At 45.1% G+C, this 25,016-nt stretch overlaps 1 protein-coding gene across 1 annotated transcript in view; it reads left to right on the forward strand.

Moving 5' to 3' along the window:
• The first annotated feature begins 592 nt into the window (after positions 1 to 592).
• The window catches only part of RNF222 (ring finger protein 222), a 29,439-nt gene continuing 5,015 nt past the window's right edge, over positions 593 to 25,016 (forward strand). Inside the window, exon 1 of the mRNA XM_083145538.1 lies at positions 593 to 701. The gene's annotated coding sequence lies outside the window, so the exon portion shown is untranslated. The remainder of the gene's footprint in view (positions 702 to 25,016) is intronic.

Below are 25,016 nucleotides of genomic sequence, written 5' to 3' on the forward strand. Positions count from 1 at the left end.
AGCACAGCACAGCACAGCTCATTCTCCCCCCACCCCATAGGCAGACATTTTATGTCTGATATGCCTATGGGGGGGGGGGGGGGTCTGAATATGTCACATGTCTGCCTATGGAGGGGCTGAGCTGGAGGGGGATCTGAGTTGTCACAGTGAGTCTGTCTGCCCTAATGCAGACAGCAGGCAGTCACAGACCCCCCTTCCTCCCATATGCAGGCATGGCACATATACACAGAATCTCTCTCCCCTCCCTCCCTGCCCCCCACCCCCGGCGGCCCCCACCACCAGTGTACTTTGATCATTCCCTAACAGGGTTGCCAACCAGTGTTGGCATCCCCAGAGCCCACAGTGTGACTTACATGATTCTTTCCGAATGCTGCAGCCCGGCCACAGCGCTGCTGCTCTTCGTCTCTCTCCCCTCTCAGGCTGACGTCATCAGTCTGAGAGGTGCTCCCCCTGCCTGTCAGTGGCTGTATCTGCAGTTCAATGCAGCTGCAGCAGCTCACTGAACTCTGCTCTGTCGCGGCCATCGGAAACAGCATTCGATATATCGGGCGGGGGGGGGGGGGAGGCGGGCCACCATCTATGACGGACGGCAGCCACCCACCAATGAGGATGTCGGCCCACACCGTGGGCGAAGCCTCCTGCCTCAGAGCGGCTGAGCAGCCCCGGCCTCAGTCACAGGCTGTCACTCTAAATTCGTGACTGTGAGTGTGCGCATGCGCACCTTTCAGCAGCGGCGGCCTCTCTGTAGTGTCGGCCTCCCGGGAAAGTTCCCGGTAGATACAATGGCCAATCCGCCCCTGGCTCAATCCGTGTGGCGTTATGTGAATTTTGTCTCAATCCGTGTGGCATTATGTGTATTTTGGCTCAATCTGTGTGGCATTATGTGAATTTTGGCTCAATCCATTTGGCATTATGTGAATTTTGGCTCAATCCATATGGCATCTTATGAATTTGGCTCAATCCGTGTGGCATTATGTGAATTTTGGCTCAATCCATATGGCATTTTATGAATTTGGCTCAATCTGTGTGGCATTATGTGAATTTTGGCTCAATCCATATGGCATCTTATGAATTTGGCTCAATCCGTGTGGCATTATGTGAATTTTGGCTCAATCCATATGGCATCTTATGAATTTGGCTCAATCCGTGAGGCATTATGTGAATTTTGGCTCAATCCATTTGGCATTATGTGAATTTTGACATAATCCATGTGGCATTATGTGAATTTTGACACAATCCATTTGGCATTATGTGAATTTTGGCTCAATCCGTTTGGCATTATGTGAATTTTGACACAATCCATGTGGCATTATGTGAATTTTGACACAATCCATGTGGCATTATGTGAATTTTGGCTCAATCCGTTTGGCATTATGTGAATTTTGGCTCAATCCGTGTGGCATTATGTGAATTTTGACACAATCCATGTGGCATTATGTGAATTTTGGCTCAATCCATTTGGCATTATGTGAGTCTTGGCTCAATCCGTGTGTTATTATGTAAATTTTGGCTCAATCCGTGTGGCATTATGTGAATTTTGGCTCATTCCATTTGGCATCATGTGTAAGGGGCAAGTATAATGGGGTCTAGTATTTTGTTGCATAATGTGTAGAAGTTGTATATGGTGTTGTACACTACACTCAAGGACATGCCCCCTGTTGAGTGGCCACACCCCCTTTTCCAGAGCGTGCCTTCGGCGCGCGCACAACTGCATCCTTCACTTTTGTTGCCATGGTGGGCCTGCGTACTTTAAATGCTAGGGCCTATTTTTTAATCCCATTCCCACCCTCTCTCTGCCGCTCTCTTAGCATGTACACTGGCACCACTAACACTGGCCCTCCCCCACCTAAACCCTCTTTTATCATGTTGCCCCCCCCTGTCATTTTATCCTGGATCCGCCCCTGGCCGCATTACTCAATTTATTTATTAACAGATTCTTATATAGTGCACACATATTTTGCATATTTTGCAGCGCTTTAAAGAGTAGATTTGAACATTCACATCACTTCCTGCCCCAGTGGAGATTACAATCTTTATTCCCTGCCACATGTACATGCGCACAGACCTTCTGGAGTTCATTTTTGTTAGAAGCCATAGCTCTGGATCTGGTCATGAGGTAATGCTGGTATCAAGATCCTGGAAGTGTCCAAGGGAGATGTCCAAATAAAAAGCAAGGCCCAAACTCAACCTCTACAATGCTCCAAGGGAAATGTAAAATTGGTTTATGACAAATTATACTTTCAAAACTGCCCTCTTTCTGTCTGGGCCCGGGACTGGAGTCCTCGCTGTCCTCCCTCCCTGATGGCCATACACTACTGCGATTTGGCCTGATTTGCAAATCGCATGTGTTTCGGTCCCCTCCAATCTGATGCACGGTGCCATGTACGTTGGATCGGTGCTCCTAGATGGCAAGAGTTGTTCATAGGAACTGTCGGATCGGACAGCCTTTGGCATTACTTGCTGGGATCGCATGCAATATATCACATTAGGGGCGGATTGGCCCTGCCGGGAAACTGGGCCATTTCCCAGTGGGTTGGCACCTTTTATGGCAGAATCGGCCACCCATCCTCCCTAAATGGGCCGCCACGGCATCTCCATGCTGGGCCACAGCACTGTGCCCTAAATGAAGATGGCTGCGGCCAGCCTCGAGATTCCCCACAGTTAAAATGCACGCAACTGCTCCCGCGGTCCGGAGGCTAGCATGGCTGTGCTGGCAGTGCCCACGTGATCCACCCCAGCAGTAGCACGCAGGACTGTTTCGCTCCGCTGGGCTGGATCCGATGGGCGGTGGCGGCAGGAGCAGGCAGCCAGGCCAGCAAAAGCTGCACTACATAAACAGCAGGTGACGGTCAGGGAGGCCAGGAGGAGGGTAATTGAACATGGCAATGGGAGAAATAATAATGTGTGGCCTCAATGAAGTAATGTATGTATATATATATATATATATATATATATACACACACACATATATATTTATACATAAACGCCATCCTGCTTCCCCCCTCCCTACCTGAATCCTCCGCCACCCCACATCTTATGCCACTCTGCGTCTCCCCTCTGTCACCCTACATCCTACGCCACCATGCGTCCCCCAGCCCTGTATCCTCTGCCACCATGCAACTAACGCCACTCTGCGTCTCCCCTCCCTGCATCCTCCACCACTTTGCGACTCCCCTTCCTGCATCCTCTCTCACTCTGTGTTCTCCCTCCTACCCTGCATTCTGTGCCACCATGTCTCCCTCACAATCTGTGTCCTATGCCACCCTGCATACGTCCTCCCTCCCTTCATCCTCAGCCACCCTGCATCTTCCCTCCCAGCATTCTACGACATCCTGCATCCCCCCTCCCATGTGCCTATTCTGCAGCCTGCAGCTCAGAGAGCCACTAGCCATGCCCCCACAGCAGTGAAAATGGGGCGTGGCCTTGTTGGAATAGGCCACACCCCCATATCACTAGGCCACCACCCCCCCAAAAAATGTCGACGCAGTGTATGGCCCCCTTAAGAAATGGATAGACACTGTGCAATACTTGGGACCCTGTTCTTGTTACATTTATGTAGCACTGCAGTCTCCCTAATGCAATGTAATGCGCGTCTGATGTCCCAGTTGACCGTTTGATTCCCATTGTTGACCTACTGCTTGTGTCGACCTTCCAACGCTGTTGACCTTAGCCATGTTGACCTATTTCATGTGTTGACCTAAGCCATGTTGACCTTCAGTGGTCAACCCAATGCATGACCCAATGACCATATCCCACCAGATTGTGATGCTCTGAAACTATTCCATAAACTTTGGACCAAAAGTCACTTCGGTTATTAACAGAAACACATCTTAGATTGTGGTTTATAGGCAGATGATTGTAACAAACCGGTTTGCTTGGTTCCTTGGTTTAATTAACTATCTAGTATAAATATTTTGCATGGAATTTCTGGGAAATATGCCCAACAAATAATGTTGCCTTAAGGTCCCCGATTGAAGAATGTAGCTACTAGGACTTGCTTTTCTCTTAAAATACTGATTGTGATCTATTTTGAACCTAATTAGCAGTATCCATAGGGGTGTGGTATGTTAGGTTGACACAAGTATCATGCCAAGATAAGAGTGGTAATATGGTCACAGTATTGGCATGTCGTCAGTGACCATGTTGAAATTCACCAAGTCTATGTGGATGCTATATTGACATGGTAGCATGTAAACCTAAAATGGCCCAAAGGCTTCCTTTAGGTTTCAACTTTCATGTTACCATAGCTTTGGGTGGTGAGTGGTGACCTGTGCCAAGCACCATTTCAGGTGAGTTTTCTCCACTAATTCCTATTCCTAATCCCTGCTCCTAACACTAAAGGTGGGGAGTTTTCACCCGATCCCAACGAATCAGGACGAGAAATCAGCCCAAATCGGATGTATTTGACATCGCCCAGACCCAATGCGTGTGCGCATCGGGTTGGACCCTACAGATTGAACCTGCTGCACATCGATCCATCAGCAGCACATCGCGGGTGCTTTTTAGCACACACCTATGTGCAGGGGCGGACAGCGGTGGGGAGCTGCCTGTGGCTGGATCCAACTGGCGGGGAACTTATAGCGGCATTTGCCGTGCGACGTGGCATGAAGTGGCTGCTGAATTTCAAACATTTTTAATTCTCTCAGTCAATAATCGGCTGGCCAGTCTTTTGAAAATGTTTTTTTTTTTAATTGAGCAGTCACTTCGCGCCCCACTGCCCGGCTACCAGCTTCCCACCGCTATTAGCTGCCCGGAACCTGCTGCTACCAACTGCCCAGGCCCCATTGCTGCCCGCCGCTGCTGCAGCTCTCCGGGAGTTTACATGCAATAAATCAAATGCGATTTATGGCATGTAAAAAAATGGAACATCAAGACCAAATTGTGAGCCTCCCGGGGAGCTCAAGGGCAAATTGGTCCGACTTGTCCTCAGGACACTGTCTGAGCCCACCTTGATTATATCTTCAAGCTATTTCTATCATCAGGCAATGTCTCTGTTCAGTTCAAGCATGCCCTATATTCTCCCAGTCTTAAAATTTTTATTTAATCCTGATTGTCTAGCAACAAGCTCAGTTCTCTCCTCCCCTGTGCCTGCATGCTCCTTGAGAATTGTTTACAGCGATCTTACTACATTTCTTTCTCCTCAACCCACTTTAGTCTGGCTTTCATCTTCTCCACTCCACTAAAATAACACCCTTACTGAAGTCAGTAATTACCTCGTAGGTGACAAGTCCAAGCGAGCATCACAGAAAACCAGCGATCCTTGCTGTTTTACCCCCTCGCCAGCCGCTCGCCCTATTCAATGTTCCGGGGGAATCCTCGCTGTCACAGGACGGCAAGGGCTCCCCTAAACAGCGAGACCCACGGCTAATGCAGCAAACCCGCTGTATTTAGCCGCGAGTCTGGCTGCTTCTGCAGCCCCATACGCCGATTCCCCCTCGCTCCGTTTTTTGAGCGAATTGGCGTATGAGGGGGGTGAGTTGAATACTGATAGGGCGAGCGGTGATAGCGAGCCGGAAGCCCTGCTCGCTGTCACCGCTCGCCCACGGCATTGAATAGACCCCCAAGAGTCTTTACAGTTTGTTCATTCTTCTTGACCACTTTATTGTCTTAACTGTGTCTTATCTATATATATTAGCACAGAATGAGATTTACTAAAGGGAAAATGCAGTTAAAAACCAAGTTTTCTGGGTTTTACTGTACTTCCCAGGATCCCCTGCATTTCCCGCATCAAGTTGCGCATGTGCAGACAGACTCCCGGGTCATAAACCCAAAAGTCCAGGGACTGGTGGCCATCGCAAAGGGCTCTTTGAGATACTAATTACTAGAGACAGGATTATATGCAACAAAAAAAGCCTGAAATATGCATGCAAATATGCATGAAAAATACTTAAAATATGCATGAAAAGTGTTAAAATATGCTACATTAAATAATAAAAAAGTAATTTTTAACTTATTTATTTAAAAATCAGCATACGATTAGTTGCAAATAAACCTCAAAAATAGGCCCACAGCATCTGCAGATGTCAGGATGCTGGCTGCTACAGCATACTGCAGCATCCAAAGCTCTTCTTGCATCAACTGCACGGACCCTCATCTCCAGCGCCGATGGATCAAATGTCAGCATAGCATGTGAGGGCGGCGCAGTGGAAGGCTTCCTCCCTGCACCGCATACTCACTGTGACACAGCATTTTCTCTGCGCCGCGTGATGTCACAACCCTTTCGCCCGCCTCCTCTGCTGCAGAAGTCTATCTCTTGGTGTAAAGTCCCAGGCCAGGGGCAGGCAAAGGTTCAAGAGCTTCGTAATGGCATCCGCCCTGACTGACTTTTATCAACATGGATTGGCGGCCTAGAGCAGTGTCAGACATAGCGTACATCCAAGGTTCCCCACTCTGCGCACATATTGCCCCAGCCTGCAAACTCTACCACTACCTGGCCAGCAGCAGCAGGGCAAAGCAGTGCTGTGACTCGCGGGGGGGAAGAGGGCTGGGCCTAAAATATGCACCATCACCAGATTTTAGGTAAAATATGCAATAACCAGTGAGAATGGGCAAAATATGCAAATGCATATGCAAATATGCAAATGCATATAATCCTGTCTCTACTAATTACATATGTTAGTATCAGCACAGTAAGTAGTGGGAGTTACTGGCACAAGGTTAGTACATCCTGCCCACTGCCTGTAACATAGCAGTAAGAAGTCACCAAACTTTCAAGCCTCTTCCAATCTTGTTGCTTACACCTTTTATATATCTCAAGGATTAGATTATTTCTTAACTGGAGGCTCTGATCATCTCCAGGTGTGGATGTTACTGGTTCACTGGGGATTGGTTTGTGTATGTGTGTCTGTGTATGCGAGGGGGGGGACTGAGGTCAGATAAAGGATCATGTTTGAGCCACAGGTGCTTAAAGAGGACTACCTCCATAGCTGTAACAATCTCCCCTATAACTCTTTATATAAGTCACAATAATGTGCCTGCTGATTCTTCATGTTGTTTGCAGGGTCTAGCGATTATAGTTATGTGCACTTTTGTTTCAAGGTTATCATGTTTGATTCCACTGATTTTAAATATGCAAGACCTGCAGATGGAGAGAAGACTGCTGTTCCTCTCATGCTATTCTTTCAAAGTGGGTATTATTGGAAAAATTAAAGACTAAAGGCCCCCATACACTAGGGCGACTTGTCCTTAGGACAAGTCGCCCCCGACTTCCCCCTGAGCTTCCCCGGCTGCTCCCCGGGGGAGCTTGATTAGATTGGCACTTGATGTGCCATTTTTTACATGTGATAAATTGTCTCGATTTATCACATGTAAAAAACCCGGGGAGCAGGGGGGGGGGGCTACAGAGGTGGGAGCAGGGGGGCTGGGGACACTGCGGGGGACACGTCTGTGTCCCCCGCTGCTGGGGACGCTGCGGGGGACAGCGTCTGTGCGGCAAAGCGGTAGAGGGAGCAGGGGGGGCTGGGGACGCTGCGGGGGACACAGGCGGCATAGAGCCGGGCAGGGGGAGCCGGCCGGGAGCTGTCAGTAATGAATAAAAAAAAAAAGCCCATACAATGAATGGGCAGCCTGTGATTGGCTGCTGAGCGCTCTCAGCCAATTGCTGACTGGCTGAGAGAGCGCTCAGCCAATCACAGGCCGCCCATTCATTGTATGGGCTTTTTTTTTTTATTCATTACTGACAGCTCCCGGCCGGCTCCCCCTGCCCGGCTCTATGCCGCCTGTGTCCCCCGCAGCGTCCCCAGCCCCCCCTGCTCCCTCTACCGCCGCGCCGCCCCACTAGGTCCCAAGTCGGGTGGTCGGACGTGCAGCAGGTCCGACCACGCGACGCAGATCCGATGCGCACGGGACCTCGCATCGGATCTGAGGGGACATCAAAACTAGCCAATTTTGGTCCGATTTCGGCCAGATCCGACTGATCTGGCTGAAATCTGACCAAAATCGGCTAGTGTATGGGGGCCTTAAGGGGCAGATTTATTAAGCTTGGAGAAGAGATAAACTGGAGATAAAGCGGAGAAAAGGTAAAAGGAGATAAAGCACCAGCCAATCAACTCCCAACTGTCTTTTTCAAACACAGCTGATTGGCTGTGCTTTATCTCCTTTTATCTTTTCTCCGCTTTATCTCCAGTTTATCTTTTCTCCAAGCTTAATAAATCTGCCCCTAAGATTTTGAATTTTATGACTCCTGCTAATGAATGACATACCAATCATGCGGTCTCCCCTAACCCTCATACAGCCATTTACATATTAGGTGACTATCCCACCAGGGATGTATTGGCCCAGAGGGGTAAAGGGGAATTATCTGGGGCAGGGATGATTAGGAACCCCATGATATTTACTTATCCCCTTATCCAAAACTCTTTGGAACATGTATCTGCCACACTGCATAAGCAGTACAACATCCCTCCCAGGAAGTAGGCACTTTTACAGTGCTCAAGTCTTCTATTAGCACCAGAATATATCCACATTAAAAAGACTATCTATTAATTAAGACTTCATTAACCTTTAACAATTATGTTACAGCAAAAACTGTGAACTTTGAATACATATTGTGACAGGGTTAATAGGATTTCCCTGGTTAAGCACAGTTATGGATCCAATCCTGGCTTTGGTTTGAGCTCAGGAATCAACTGAAGCCAAGTTGATTAGTTGCACCTGTTATCTGCCTTTAAAAGTGCCCATACACGGTGCGATAGCACCCGTGCGTTTTGTGATATATCACATCAGATCTCATGCGATTTGTGTGCGATGCGATGTGATCCGTAGACAGTACAAAAATTATGTGCAGCGCATACTTTTTGTACTGTGCGATGGGATGCCCGCGGGAGCGCGCATTGCATCGCACGCTGCTGTCTCAGCCTGTATGGGCACCTTAAGAATGGATTCTGAAGTCATGTAAGACACTCCCAATCCTAGACTAGCTGACCAGGGGATAGGCTGGGAGTCTGGTATTACCATAGGAGTCATTAGACTATTAACCAGGAGTGTTACTCTGACTGTCAAATGAAATGCTGTAACCTGTAACCACTGAACTGCATGTGAAAATCCTAAGTGCTGATGAAGAAAATAAAAGCACTGTTTGAACTTTTTCCTTTGTCACAATAGATTTACTATACTCTGTAGAAATCTGTGGTACTAATTGCATTTGTTAGTACATATGTGATTAGAATCAGTTCAATGTGTGGCAGGATGTATCAGAGAAGGTTAGTACATTCAGCAATATACCTTGTATGTGAAACTATCATATAGACTGTATACCACTTTGACCTGACATCACATGGCAGGACAAGGAAATAAGTAACCCTGCCACTGGGTAATTTCACAATCCAGCATTTACCTCTACTCAACCTCAAGACCTTCCCTCACCCCATACTTTTCCCCTCTCCATGATGTCAGCATTTGTCTTTCAACATCAATGTATAATCTCAAAACAACCCTTTTGAACTAATTATACTTATTTCTGTTTTTTTGTTTTTTTAATCCATACTTTACATTTGCTCAAATACACATGGTACGGATACACAGCCATTCCAACTTCACCAGATGTATGCAAAAATGTAATTGTATATAGAAACATAGAATTTGATGGCAGATAAGAACCACTTGCCCATCTAGTCTCCCCCTTTTTATCCATATGGTTACCTCAAACCCTGTCTGATCCTTCCTTATTTCTTTGTAAGTATATCCTTATGTGTAACCCATGCATGTTTAAATGTATCTATTATCTTAGCCTCTACCACCTCTGATGGGAGGCTAATCCACCTGCCCACTACCCTTTTTGTGAAGTTATTTTTACTCAGATTTCCCCTGAACCTACCTCCTCGTGTTCTCATACTTTTCTTGACTTGAAGAATGTCTCCCTAGTTGACCTTGTTAACACCCTTGATATATTTGACAGTTTTTATCATGTCCTCCCTTAACCTTCTTTGCTCCAAACTATGCATATTGAGATTTTGTAAGTGTTTCCAGGTAAGTTTTGTAATGTAGGCCATGTACCATTTTAGTTGTACTTCTTTTTACCATATCTAATGTATTTATGTCTTTCTGGAGATATGGCTTCCAGAACTGAACACAATACTCTAGGTGAGGTCATACCAATTACCTATACAGAGGCATTATTACTTCTTTCTTTGTGCTGCTGATTTCTATCCGTATGCATCACGCTCTAAAGCAGACATCCTCTATTTCAAATTGATGTTCTCATCCTACAGTGCAGCCCTTTCTGTCTTAACTCTGGCTTCTTTTTATCTTGTATCTGTAAATGAAGTAATGGCCCTTATCTGGTCCTCCCCCCAACCATCTCCCCAGTAGACCCTATCCCACCTACTCTGCTACATCTCTCCTACTGCCTCTTCCCATCTTGCACATTTCCTCAATATCACCCTCTCATCAGGCACTGTCCCCTCAGCCTTCAAGCATACCCTTAGCTCCCCTAATCTTAAAAACCTACCATTGATCCTAACACTCTCTTGAACTACCAAACCACCTCTCTTCCTGCTTTTTGCTTCCAAAATCCTTAAGCTCATTGACAAGCACTTGACTTGGAACATTTCTTTCCTCCCACTCCCTGCTTAATCCATTCCTGTCTGGCTTCCATTCCTCTCCATTCCACTAAACTGCCCTCAAAAGTCTGCAATTATCTTTTCTTGAACTTTTTGCTGCTTTTGACACTGTAGACCATCCTATCTTTCTCCAAATCCTTCACTCCCTTGATCAGCATGATAATGCTCTCTCTTGGCTGTCTTCCTACTCTCTGAAGGATCCTTCTTTGTCTCCTCTCATGACTCTACTGCACTTCCTCTAAAAGTAGGTGTCTACCAAAGCTTTGTTCTTGGTCCTCTCCTTTTCGCTCTCTAAATGTCCTTTCTAGGTGAGCTCAATCACTCAAACAACTTCCAATATCAGCTCTATGCCGATGATACTCAAATCTAACTTCTCTACATCTCTCTTGTACTTCCAACTGTCTTGTCACCATGGGGCAGATGTATTAAGCATTAACAAGAGATAAATACAAGGGTGATAAAGAGAAATAAATGTCCAGCCAATCAGCTCCTTACTGACTTTTTTCAAACACAGCTTGTAACCCGGCAGTTGGGATGTGATTGGCTAGTCCTTTATCTCTCTTTATCACCCTTAAATGTATCTCTTGTTAAGGCTTAATACATCTGCCCCATTTCTTCTTGGATGTCCCAGCACTTTGAGTGCCAAATGAATTTGTAAAGATAGACTTAAAACATTACCAAGCAAACATTTTATCCATCTTAATGACCTGTAATGTTTACGTGAAATAGGATGGGTTGGGATCATTTGGTCTATTGCATTATGGTAGAAAGTCATTAGGTCGAATCCATTAGGTCGACATGCTAAAAGGTCGACATGATTCTAGGTCGACATGGGAAAAGGTCGACATGATTCTAGGTCGAAAGGTCATTAGTTCGACAGGTCATTAGTTCGACAAGGTCATTAGTTCGACATTGTCTATGTCGACATTCACAAGGTCGACATGGGGTTTTTCACTGTTTTTTTTACCTGAATGTCAACACAGTCGACATGGACACAGTTTAAAGTGCACTGCATCCCCTCGCATCGCTCGCTGCGCTCGCAATGCGTCGGGCACGGTGCCTCGCTACGCTCGGCACACTATTTTATTCTCCCACCACGCCCTAGTGGATGCTAGGGCATGAAATACCGCCTGTCGGCACATGTTGGCTCAAAAAACAGTGAAAAACTCCATGTCGACCTTGTGAATGTCGACATAGACAATGTCGAACTAATGACCTTGTCGAACTAATGACCTGTCGAACTAATGACCTTTCGAACTAGAATCATGTCGACCTTTTCCCATGTCGACCTATAGTCATGTCGACCTTTTAGCATGTCGACCTAATGGATTCGACCTAATGACTTTTTACCATAATGCAGTAGACCAAATGACCGCATCCCAATAGGATATATAATCTTTTCTTTCCAGTTTTAATTTTTAATTTATATAACAAATGTGAGCGATGATGGCATTTTTATCTGATATTTTGCACATCTCTCACAGAGATGTTGGCACTCAAAGGGTTAAAGTTAACATGTCTAAGACTGTGATGATCATCTGAAGATGTGCTGATCATCTTCCCACACTTCCGCATAACCTCATTTCATTCAAATTCACTATCTATTGATGGAACAACTATCTTCTCTAGCCAGAGACGTACGTTCATCCCAATCACCTGGAGGCAAGTTGTAGTTTGGTGCCCGCCTTTTAAAAAATATTGAAAAAAGATAGCACTCAGTTTACATAGGTACCAGAGCCCATAATGAATTGGAGGGCTTCAGTTACACCGTGTTACAATCACCAGTGGGTCAGGGTCAAACTCACAAGATTCAGTGGCTGTAGTGGTACCAGGTGGGAGCTGTCCTGTCCCCTATTATGTTAGCAGGGCGCCTGGGATACAGCTAATGAACTGTATAGCATTAGGATGCACCACAGAGCTCAGTTAGAAGAGCAGCAGTCACAGTTGGCTCACAGTGTGAATCACACAGGTGCGGATGTACATGCAGGTGACCCTTCAAGGCTTAGAGCCCGGAGGAAGGTGTCTCCATTGTCCCTTTGAGTTACACCCCTGCCTCTAGCCCCTAAGTACGCTGACTTGGGGCGAAATGTAATAGGGTGCGATTTTTTAGACATGTGCGATTTTTGGTCAAAAACGGCCGAAATCGCACATTTTCCGAAAATCGCACATTTAATAGGTTGAAAATCGCGGTAAAAAATCGCACTTTTTACCGCGAAATCGCACTTTTAGAAGTGCGATTTTTAGTCACATTTCAATTCGCATCCAGATGTTTTCCCATTATAAAGTATACAACTCGCAAATGTAATAGGGTGCGATTTTTGGTCAATGTTACCAAAAATCGCAAAAAAAATAGACCAGGTTCTGACAGGCGAATTTGACAGAACCATGCACAGATCATTGAGATCTGTGCATGGTTCTGTTAATAAAAATGTGTAAAAGTGTTTTTATAAAAAAAAAAACGGCGTGGGGTCCCCCCTCCTAAGCATAACCAGCCCCGGGCTCATTGAGCCGGACCTGGTTCCAAAAATACGGGGGGACAAAAAGCATAGGGGTCCCCCGTATTTCTGAAACCAGCCCCGGACTCTTGGACCGGTCCTGGTTCCAAAAATACGGGGGACAAAAAATCTGGGGGTCCCCCGTATTTTGAAACCAGCACCGGGCTCCAACAGCCCGCGGTGTCATGCCACAGCCGGGGGACACTTTTTATACAAGGTCCCCCGGCCAAAACATGAGCACCGTGGCTGGTCAGCCTTGGACGGGGTACCTGGAGGAGTGGGGACCCCCCCAATAAAGGGGTCCCCCCCCCCCAGGCTTCACCCGTCCAGGGCTGAAGCCCGGGGCTGTCACCGGCGTCCGTGGCCAGTGGACGCCGGCCTGATAGGGTTAAATCCATCATACATATCATTACATTGCTTTTTACCGGCGAACTACAAGTGCCAGCAGACCTCCCCCGCATGCTGGGACTTGGAGAACCACAAGTCCCAGCATGCAGGGCATTAATGGGCCCGCTGGGACTTGTAGTCCACCTGTAAAAAGAATGTTTATAAAAAACACACACACAGAGAAGTACAAGTTTATTACACACACACACCTCAATTTTACACCAGCGTAACTTACCATTCCTGGATCCAGCGCTGGTCTGGCTGCTTTACAGCCGGCTCCCCCCGCACTGACAGGCAGCGGGGAGAACCGCTTTCTCCGTTGCCTGTCACCGGCTTTCTCCGTAGCTTCTGTAGCTCTGTCCCAGTGCTACAGAGGCTGAGAGCGTGATTGGCTGAGCTACAGTATGCGTCTCCATGGAGACGCATAGCTCAGTCCTGATTAGCTCAGCCAATCACGCTCTCAGCCTCTGTAGCACTGGGACAGAGCTACAGAAGCTACGGAGAAAGCCGGTGACAGGCAACGGAGAAAGCGGTTCTCCCCGCTGCCTGTCAGTGCGGGGGGAGCCGGCTGTAAAGCAGCCAGACCAGCGCTGGATCCAGGAATGGTAAGTTACGCTGGTGTAAAATTGAGGTGTGTGTGTGTAATAAACTTGTACTTCTCTGTGTGTGTGTTTTTTATAAACATTCTTTTTACAGGTGGACTACAAGTCCCAGCGGGCCCATTAATGCCCTGCATGCTGGGACTTGTGGTTCTCCAAGTCCCAGCATGCGGGGGAGGTCTGCTGGCACTTGTAGTTCGCCGGTAAAAAGCAATGTAATGATATGTATGATGGATTTAACCCTATCAGGCCGGCGTCCACTGGCCACGGACGCCGGTGACAGCCCCGGGCTTCAGCCCTGGACGGGTGAAGCCTGGGGGGGGGGACCCCTTTATTGGGGGGGTCCCCACTCCTCCAGGTACCCCGTCCAAGGCTGACCAGCCACGGTGCTCATGTTTTGGCCGGGGGACCTTGTATAAAAAGTGTCCCCCGGCTGTGGCATGACACCGCGGGCTGTTGGAGCCCGGTGCTGGTTTCAAAATACGGGGGACCCCCAGATTTTTTGTCCACCGTATTTTTGGAACCAGGACCGGTCCAAGAGTCCGGGGCTGGTTTCAGAAATACGGGGGACCCCTATGCTTTTTGTCCCCCCGTATTTTTGGAACCAGGTCCGGCTCAATGAGCCCGGGGCTGGTTATGCTTAGGAGGGGGGACCCCACGCCATTTTTTTTTTTACTTTTTTTTTTTAGCACAAAATCGCATTTATGAAAATGCGCACATTTTCATGACTGAAAATGCGCACATTTTCATGACTAAAAATCGCGGCAAATCGCGGCAAATCGCATTTTTTGCCGCTAATTCGCATCTCATTACATATGCGAATTCGCGGCAAAAAACGCGATTTTTAAAGGTGCGATTTGGTGCGATTTTTTTTTAGTCTAAAAAAACGCACCCTATTACATTTCGCCCTTGGTGTTATTCTTGATTCCTCCCTCTACTTTAAACCACATATTCAGCACATTTCACAATCCTGCTGTTACCACCTCAAAAATATTTCCAGGAGCAGAACCTTTCTGACCAAGGATGCTACAAAGACCCTCATCCACTCACTGGTCATCTCCAGATATTTTCTCCTATCTGGTCTCCCTGAGATTGTAAGCTTGCGAGCAGGGACCTTGGTATGTTACTAACCAATTTTTTTTATCACTGTTTCCAATTATAAAGTCCAATGGAATATGCTGAGCTGTATAATAAACTAAATAAATAAATAAGTAATAAACACCTCTCTCCACTCCAATCTATCATCATTACTTGCAAGCCCTACACTCAGTGGCATAGGGTGCAGCCGGGGCACCTGGAGCAAGCTTATATCATGGCACCCCCACCCCCACATTTGAATGGCTGTGATTTCATACCTGAAACCCCTCACTGTGCAGCCAACAAGCCCGCTGTTACCTAGAGGAGGGGTTCACTTTTGTTCTATTCTGTCGGCAGCTCTGCAATGACTAACTGCCTGCTCTCCCTGGCTGGCACTGTACACACTACAGCGCCACACAGGACACAGCAGGGGGCGCCCTGCAACCCTTTGGCGCTCAGAGCACGAGTTCGGTCAGCGCCACCCTAGCTACGCCTCTGCCTACACTGGCTCCCTTTCCCCTTCAGAATCCAATTCAAGCTCCTCAAACTCACTTACAAAGCCCTCACACATTTCTCTCCCACTTACATATCTGATTTTATCTTTCTTTACACTGCCACCCTCCCTCTTTGCCCACAAATTAATGCCGTCCCTCCTGCTAACTGGTTACTTATTCCTATTCCTGCCTTCAAGATTTTGACCATTTTTATCTCTGGAATACTCTACCCCAACTTTGAGACCCACTTTTTCATTTAACACCGCTATTTCTCATCCTAACCTCTGTTTATACTCACTTCTATCTGTTCTGTGTGACTTCTGTCTTTCTGCCCCTCTCCATTAGAATGTCATTTCTCATGAGTAGGGTTCTCTCCTCATGTGCTTTTTCCTCTTTTAGAATAAATACATATATATATACTCCTTACTCAAATCATCAGAAAATAATCATATGTCTCTGCCATACTAATAATTACTTCAGTATCCTGTCCCCTGCTTTTTATTTGCCATGTACTGTACTTGTCCTAAATTGCCTTGTACTGGCCTTGTTTTCTTGTTTTTGGTCATTTATATATTGTTAGGTGCTGTGGAACCATTGTGGCGCCATATAAATAAACAATAATAATTATAATATACCACAGGCAAAGTTTGTGCACAGTTTCCGCATCAGCAGTTATGTGTCATGTGAAACCAAACAGGATTTGTTTTTACATAGTCTGAATAATAGTATTATTATGACCCAGTTTTATTTTTGCTTGCAGATTGAAACCATTATAGCATCATTTTTGAAATGCCATTGTATTGTGTTGGCCTGTAAAGCCATTAACTATTATTCATGCACCATGGCATTTAATCTATGTGCATATCTATTAAAATACTTGGTACTGTACTTGTCTGACTGGATAACCTGTCGTACTGTTAAATATGCATATACAGTGTAGCTAGGTAATGCAGTAGAAAGTGTCTTTTGTAGTCTAGGTGAAAGAGATGCTGTGGTTTCATTAATGTGACCACACCTCTATACAGGAGGAGGGAGTGGCCCCATGACTAACAAAAATCTAAGGCTTGACAAGAGAGGGCAGCATATGAAACTCTTCATTTGGTACCACAGACTGATAGAAGCATCTTGGCCCTACCAGGTAAATGATATGAAGCTATTTCTGAGAAATAGATTTAACAAACATAGCTCTTTGTCTCAGTATACAGTTTATAGAATCTTGATGGCAACTTCTGGAGTGGAAGAAAAAAATGTTTCTGCTACTGTCCCTATGTGGAAGAAGCAGCCATTGCCATCAGTGTTACTGGTGGACTTTTCCTTAACCCTTTGAGGGCCAACTGAATTTGTCAGAATAGGTGTGAAAATGGGCAAACATTTTTATTCATCATAATGATCTGTAATGTTTAACTTATATAGGAAATATAATCTTTTTTTACACAACATTTGTTATTTGAATTTATATAACAAATGTGAGCATTTTTTGCAGATATTTTGAACATTCCTCACAGAGATGTTGGCACTCAAAGGGTTAATATAGGCTCTATGAGAATGAGCGATAGAAAAAAAGATAAGTTTACAAGTTTATAGTGGTTTAGAATCAATAGGGCTCAATCCAATCAGACAAGAGTTCACTCATGGTTCTTATAACTGCGACTGTATGATGCGCTTGCGGTATTGCCAGACTACTGATTTTTGTTTACAGCACCATAGGACTGTGTCCAAAAATCTGGAATGCAACAGCCACTGACCCCAGTCTCAGTTCATTGTATTAGGCCCTTAGTTTGAAACTTACATATGCAATATAGTAAACTGTGGAGATTAGCAAATATTTACTGACCTTTAGTCATCTAATGTATGGAAATTCTGCAACATTTAAAACATTTAACGTTTTTTTTTTTTTTTTTTGGTAAATGTAGTCACAGGTGGTGTCCTCCTAAAAGTACTATACAGGCACCAACGTTAGTTTACAAGTAATTAGCTGTTGCACATAAATAATACATAAATGAGCAAAAATAAGAAAGCAATGACTTACAGTATAAGGCAATTTAAGACAAGTACATAGTAAATAAAAATAGTTACAGGAGACAGGACACTGAAGCAACGGCACCTAACCTAGAGTTAGGTGCCGTTGGACGGAGTAAGGAATTAAAAAAAAGTTATACATATATATATATATATATATATATATTCTAATTGTGGAAAAGCACATGAGGAGAATGAAGAGAGGGGCCTTGTTCATGAGAGCTTACATTCTAGACTCTAGAGCATGGGTCCTCAAACTGCGGCCCTCCAGATGTTGTTAAACTACAAATCCCAGCATGCCTTGCCACTCCCTTATAGCAAAACTGTGGCAAGGCATGCTGGGATTTGTAGTTTCACAACATCTGGAGGGCCGCAGTTTGAGGACCCATGCTCTAGAGAGATGACACTAATATCCGAGCCCTAGTGGGTCTATTAATTGCGCCCAATAAACACAGGCCTGGGAGGGCTGATTTGCCAACCCTGTGGGACACTGCACTGATTTTAAAACTAAGGGCCTAATTCAGATGTGACTGCTAATGTGAGAATGCGCAGTGGACTGCAAGGAGTAAGCCAGCCTGGCAAAATTGAGAGACAATTGAAAATGGATCGTTTATCGCCACCCATTTTCAAATCTATATGCAATTCATGGGCCATTGAAAGGATTTTACTGTCTGTGCTAATGTAAGGCTTCTAAAGGCTTCAACTTATATGCGACTGAGACAGGGTGGTAGGGGTCATCGCTGATGTCCCAGACCCTCCTCAAAAACACCTGAGCACATCTATGTTTTTAAGAGACATCAAGAAAATGTCAGCTTTCAAAACCCAAATGCTAGTTTCCTGTCAGTCAAACTGTGAGAGGATTACAACTATAATACATACGCATCTTCTGTGGCTCATTCAACTTGTCCATGCGTGATGTGATTGGTACAGATGGAGCCGGCCTCTTTCAATCGCGGTGCCCGCTGGCGGACAGGGTCTGGGACTCGCGTCCCAGTATCACGGCGGCTGGACAGCGTCTGCCTGCCCGTCTCCGCTTCAGGGAGATGGCAGGGTTGGGGGGGGGGATTTTTCGCCAGGGCACACTCCCATCACTTATGGTCGCCAGCGGCCATATTCCCAGCGATATCAGCCCCTGTCGCTGCCGTATGTATACGGCTTAAGGTAATATGAGCAATATTACCATCGCTTTGTTCTGCTAGTCTGAACTGTTTGACATCATTCCTATCTGCACATGTATAGCTATTTGTGTAGGACAGCTGGTATGCATACTGTACCTCCAATTACACTGTTTTTTAGTTTGACAATTGAACTTTCTGTTATGTTTAAATCTATTCTTATTAGTAATGAGAGTTCCCCTGCAAAAGGTAGAAACCAACCTGTTTTGTGATGCTAAATAGCCTTCACTCTCAACCACTTGCTTCATGTGAATTGTTCTTCAGTAGAAACAGCTGTACTACTGTGACTACATAAGGACAAACCATGTGCACTGCAGGGGGGGCAGATGTAACATGTGCAGAGAGATTTAGATTTAGGTGAGTTATTTTGTTTCTGTGCAGTGTAAATACTGGCTGTTTTATTTTTACACTGCAATATAGATCTCAATTTGAAGTAAAACCCCACCCAAATCTAATTCTCTCTGCACAAGTTACATCTGCCCCCACCCCACCCACTGCAGTGCACATGGTTTTGTCCACTTGATTAGGAATTTACCTTTGTGATTGAACCGGAATAAGGGCCAATTATTCTTTGTAAAGCGCTGCAGATTATGGACCTTATTCTAGTTCACACGCAGCACTGTGAATTTCGTTTTAAAAACACTGTTCTCAGGGAAAGCAGCCATGGCGTTGCCTGATTGGGGCGGGTGCCTGATGTGATGCGGATGCCTGATGGTCACATAATGTCAGCACCTGCCCCGCATTCGGCAATCGGCAACAGAAGTAAAGTCGGGGAGAAAAATAATTTAATGGACAGCGACCCTCAAATGAGTTTTCCCCACTTGGGCTGCATGCGAGGGGATGTGTTAGAGTACACATCCCCTCACATGCTAGTGAGGGGATTCAGTGCTGAGGGGGGCTTTTGGCAGGGCGGTGCTTACCTGTTCACTAGGCTGCAAGTATACGCAGCCTAGCAAACAGGTCTGAATCAGGCCCATTGTGCTTAATGAGATGAAAAGAAATAACAGCAAATAGGATGGCCAATCCCGGGATCGGGATTCTGTCCTAAAAATCCCTATGTCCTGGTTATTCTGTAATAATGATATATTGCGGATTCACAGATTCTTTATTGTCACAAATTGCATTGATAAGGAATTGTTAATACTGATGGTATAATGTAAAAAATGGTACTTATGTATTTTTCATATATCGATGCGATCCAAATCGATTTTTGACCTGTTCATAATGTTTTTTTATAGTGTTGGGAGCACAGTAATCGGTGGCTCGCTACGCTTGCCACAGTATATAAAATCAACTCCATGCGTAGTGGATAGTGGGGTTATGAACAGGTTCGGTTCGGATTGCATCGATATATCGGCTGATATCGCATCCGATATATCGACCGATAACGCATCCGAAATATCGGGCGCCGTGAAAGTACACAAGTACCCAAAAAATATTAAATATGCCCTATATTGTTATTTATTTTTAGACATTTATTGAAAAATTCTATTGTGAATATAGCTTTTCTTTAACATTTCATATGCTCTACCAGTCATCTGCAATTACACTGGTGGCACAGTAACAGATGCATAGGACAAACACTTCCGGCTCGTCCGTGGGCTCAGTTCAGGTCGCTGATGCTATACAGAGGTCTGCCAATGATTGCATTTACCATAGTGTGGTTCATCGCACACAGCCTGGGCAGTAATCTGCTTACACATATAAGGGTGCTTCGTGTATTTCCATAAACGTAATGTGAATTGTCAAAACAAAGGTGGAATTAGAATTGTAGTCTACATAGAGAATATACTATTCAGTAGAACCTTGCAGACTTCAATCTTACCAATGAGGTAATGGGCCCTACACAGGTACAGAAATGTGTAGGGAGACGGTTCTGAGCGATGCTGCTTAGCTCAGAAGAATCAGGTCTCTCAGCACCTGTGAGGTTTCACGGGCAGTGTTCTCAGTTGATTATTAAACCGCATACAGGTTGTTAATCTGAGACCCGCTGGGCCGCGCATTTAAATCGATGTGTGGTCTACACAAACAGTGATTTTCTGAGCAAATTAGTGAAATAATGTAAAATCGCTCAGAAAATGGCTGAATATCGCTCCGTGTGTAGGCCCATTTGGCGTCTTCATTTGAATGACAGTTTCCATGATCCTCACAGATCTGGCCAGAGTACTTTCACACTGACAGCTAACACCAAGGATGACATGTATCAAATCTTATAGAGAGATTAAGGGGGTTATTCTGGTTGATTCACAAGGCTGGCGCCACCCATTTACAATCGCGATTCGCAAGCAGGACACGCGTAAACAGTAACATCCATTCACTGGCCAGGGGGAACCTCCCACATCTTCCGATGGCCGCCAACCATCTAAAGATTGGAAGGTGCACGCATATGTAAGGTTTCCCTCAGCAACCTTACATATGTGTGCATGTTCAGGGGAAAGTGGATGAGCAGCTGACATATGGTGATGTCAGCTGCCCGCCCACCACCTGTCCGTCATGCCCGCATTAGCATGAGAACGCCCAGCTAATGTGGCTGCCCAACGCCAACACCCCTCACCGCCCCCCCGCACGCTGTGTTGGGTGCGTGTGCCCACCCTACGTATGCACATGCGCAGAAATGCGCATGTGCACTAACAAAACATTGGTCCCCATAGGAATGCAGGCAAAACTGCGAATGGAGCACAATAAGGCCCAAAGTGGAGAAGCTGCACATCGCAACCAGGCAGATCCTGTCTGTCATTGTCAGTACATGATAGATAGGTTATTGAGTGGTGAAAAGGTGTGGTAGCCTCAGGCTTTAATACCTGGGGCTACCCAATTGCCCTCCCTTTTTCCCTGGGAGGGGATAAAGTGCCCATGTACTTAACTTACTTAACAGTTGTTAACGGTCATTAACACTCAACATCTGTGATAACTTCCCAGATTCGACACCTGTTAAGCAGGTTATCTATGACCAGCTGAGGAGGTAAACAAAAAATACCAGATGGTTCATGGCTTCAAAGCTATTTGAATTTCTCTAGGGAATCTCAGCCATAGGGGGATATCAAATTACCAGTGGTAATTTATATTCCAGAGGGCTATTCTATTTGCTCTGATAAGCCGGTGAGAGACGCAATTTATCTGGGATTTTGTTTTTCCTGCCTCAAGCAGGTAAAAACGAATGGTTAACACTGGCTCGTACAAATCGCACTGCCCCACCAGCAGTGCGGTCTGTAGCTCATAGACTACAATGGGCTACTGCCATCTCATAATGGCGGTAACCAGGGACCTGAGGCAAAGCTGCCCAATTTTGATACATCAGGCAACATCGCATCCCCCATAAAAATCTATGGGGGATGTGACTACCAGATTGGCTAGTGATTGCAGCAGGGATCAGATACTTCTGTACTACATGCGGGGGTACTTATTATTTATAACACCCGAAAAATGGGTGTTTTGGGGGAATTAAATGCAAACATTCAATTGTAAATGGGCCCCTAAAAGAGAATTGGTAGCTGAAAGAAACTTTTGAAACAGTCTCCATTATCATATATAACATCCCTATGATATGAATTATGGACGCTCTGTGTACTAATGGTATTGCACTGTGCATTGTCTTTAATTATTGGAGAAATGTAAGAACACTGTTAATTTACCATGGAGGCCTAAACCTGCTTAATAGTTTAAAAAAAAAAAAAACATTTAAAACACCTTTAGTTTGTGAGTAGCACCTAGTACTTACAGTTTTAATTTGTGGTCACGCATTACATTATGAAACTTATTTGTTTGTTCCAATGAGAACCACAAAGCACAACAAAGGTCACGTTCACTTTGGGATTGTTCAAATCTGACACCGTTTCAAATTTTCACGCACGACTCACCCAGTAAAAGGCTAGGAATTTTATTGCACATTATTCCCTACACACAGAGTACACTATTGTATTATTTCAGTTTTTTACCTGTACACATGGAACTGAGGTTCTTTCCGAACTATGGAAAATAATATATATTTAAAGTACCTGATCTATTACAGTGTACTTCCAACACATGGACAGTCATCAGAACAATACAATCTATAACCCAAATTCAATTTGCTGTGGTACAAGCTGCCCGATCTGGATGATAGGTTAATAGGTCAACACCGAAAAAAAAGATACACAAAAGATCAACATACACAAAGTCAACATTGATAAAAAGTCAACACACATTAGGGGGGCTATTTTAACACTTTAACATCCACCTAGATTCCGCTTGGGAACTTATTGTGAGCCATACAAGGGTAAGCGCAACACTAATTCGGGGTTCAGGTGCTCAGATGTAGACATTGACACAAAACAAACTCATGTTGATCTTTTCATGTGTCGACCTTTCAATGTCCACCTACAGGTTGTGTTGACCTTTTAACAATGTTGACCTTGTGCATGTTGACCTTTTGTCAAAATCGACCTTGTGCATGTTAATATTTTGTGTTGGCCTATTGACTGTCAACCTAGACACTGGGGCAGATGTATTAAGCCTTAACAAGAGATAAATGCAAGGGTGATAAAGAGAAATAAACTTCCAGCCAATCACCTGCTAACTGCCATGTTACAGGCTGTGTTTAAAAAAGTCAGTTAGCAGGTGATTGGCTGGATGTTTATCTCTCCTTATCACCCTTGCATTTATCTCTTGTTAAGGCTTAATACATCTGCCCCAGTGCAGCCTCGGACCACCATCGCAACCATCGGTCGTGATTCACAATGGCAACAGGCACCGGCCAGCTTGCATAAGCTTACTCAAGATGGCCATAAGATCCACACCTCGATGTTCAGGAGGTCTGCATCTGACATTGCAGATCCGGGACCCTTCACACCTTTAAAATGGGGGAGACATACAGCCCCCCTCAGCCCTGCAAATGCTGCAGCATATCAAGTCGTGTGGCTGACAGGGGGCCATGCCCCTACAGTGCTCACGAGAAGTGTCACAATAGTAGGCCACGCCCCCTAGCCACAAGGCCAAGACATTTAATTTTGTTCCACTGAGACAACATGAAAAGTTGGGAGGTATGACGTGTTTTACAGCACTGCCGGCTAGAGATGAAGAGGCATGGAGGGAGAAGGCTCCTCTTAAAACACCGCTACATACAAATATGAATCACCCCAGTCCAATTAGAGCATTGGAGTGTCTGCGTATACAGGCCTTTAATCACTGTCATTGGAGGCCATACTCAGACTGAGTAACTGCACCTAGCATAGCACTGTAGCACTGGCGCAAGTTCAGATGATTTGAACAATGGCTTCCAACTATAAGCCTATTACAGCATCTGAAGGCACTGAGTCGTAGTTCATTCAGACACACACTTCTACACCAGTATTTTGGGGGTTATTTTGGATCACTCTTTCTGACAAATTCCTTCTTAGATGGACAAAACCATGTGCACTGCAGGGGGCAGATGTAAAATGTGCAGAGAGAATTAGATTTGGGTGAGTTATTTTGTTTCTGTGCATGGAAAATGCGGACTGCTTTATTTTTACACTGCAATATAGATCTCACTTTGAAGTAAAACCCCACCCAAATCGAACTCTCTCTGCACAAGTAACATCCGCCCCACCTACAGTGTACATGAATTTGTCCATCTAAGAAGGAATTTGTCAGAAAGAGTGAACCAAAATAACCCCCTTTATCTCAGATTACAGAAAAATATGCTAAAACCAGAATAGGCCACTTGCCAGCAACCCTATGCCCACATTGCTGAATTTTTATTTAAAAAAGATTTGCTCTGAACAGAAAATAACTGCCTTCATGTAAAAGAAAGATACACTTTAATGTGTAATTACAGGTGACAATTAGGTTGATAGATTCCCTTACTGAGCTTTTTTTTTTTTTTAAAGTGGACTCTGTCCTCTCACAGGTATCCAAGAAGATCTTTACACAGCATCAGAGATCACCAATAATCCAGTCCAGTAGCAAATAAAAAGTACCAAATTTAGTGCCTCATTCTGGTTCACTCTCAGAGGCAAATTCCTTCTCAAATGGACAAAACCATGTGCACTGCAGGTGGGACAAATCATTTGTGCACAGAGAATTAGATTTGGGTGGGGGTTTACTTCAAAGTGAGATCTATTTTGCAGTGTAAAAATAAAGCAGCCAGTATTTACCCTGCACAGAAACAAAATAACTCACCCAAATTTAATTCTCTCTGCACATGTTACATCTGCCCCACCTGCAGTGCACATGGTTTTGTCCATTTGAGAAG

This window comes from Crinia signifera, chromosome 6, assembly GCF_055691185.1.
Source record: "Crinia signifera chromosome 6, ASM5569118v1, whole genome shotgun sequence".
Classification (NCBI taxonomy): Eukaryota; Metazoa; Chordata; class Amphibia; order Anura; family Myobatrachidae; genus Crinia; species Crinia signifera.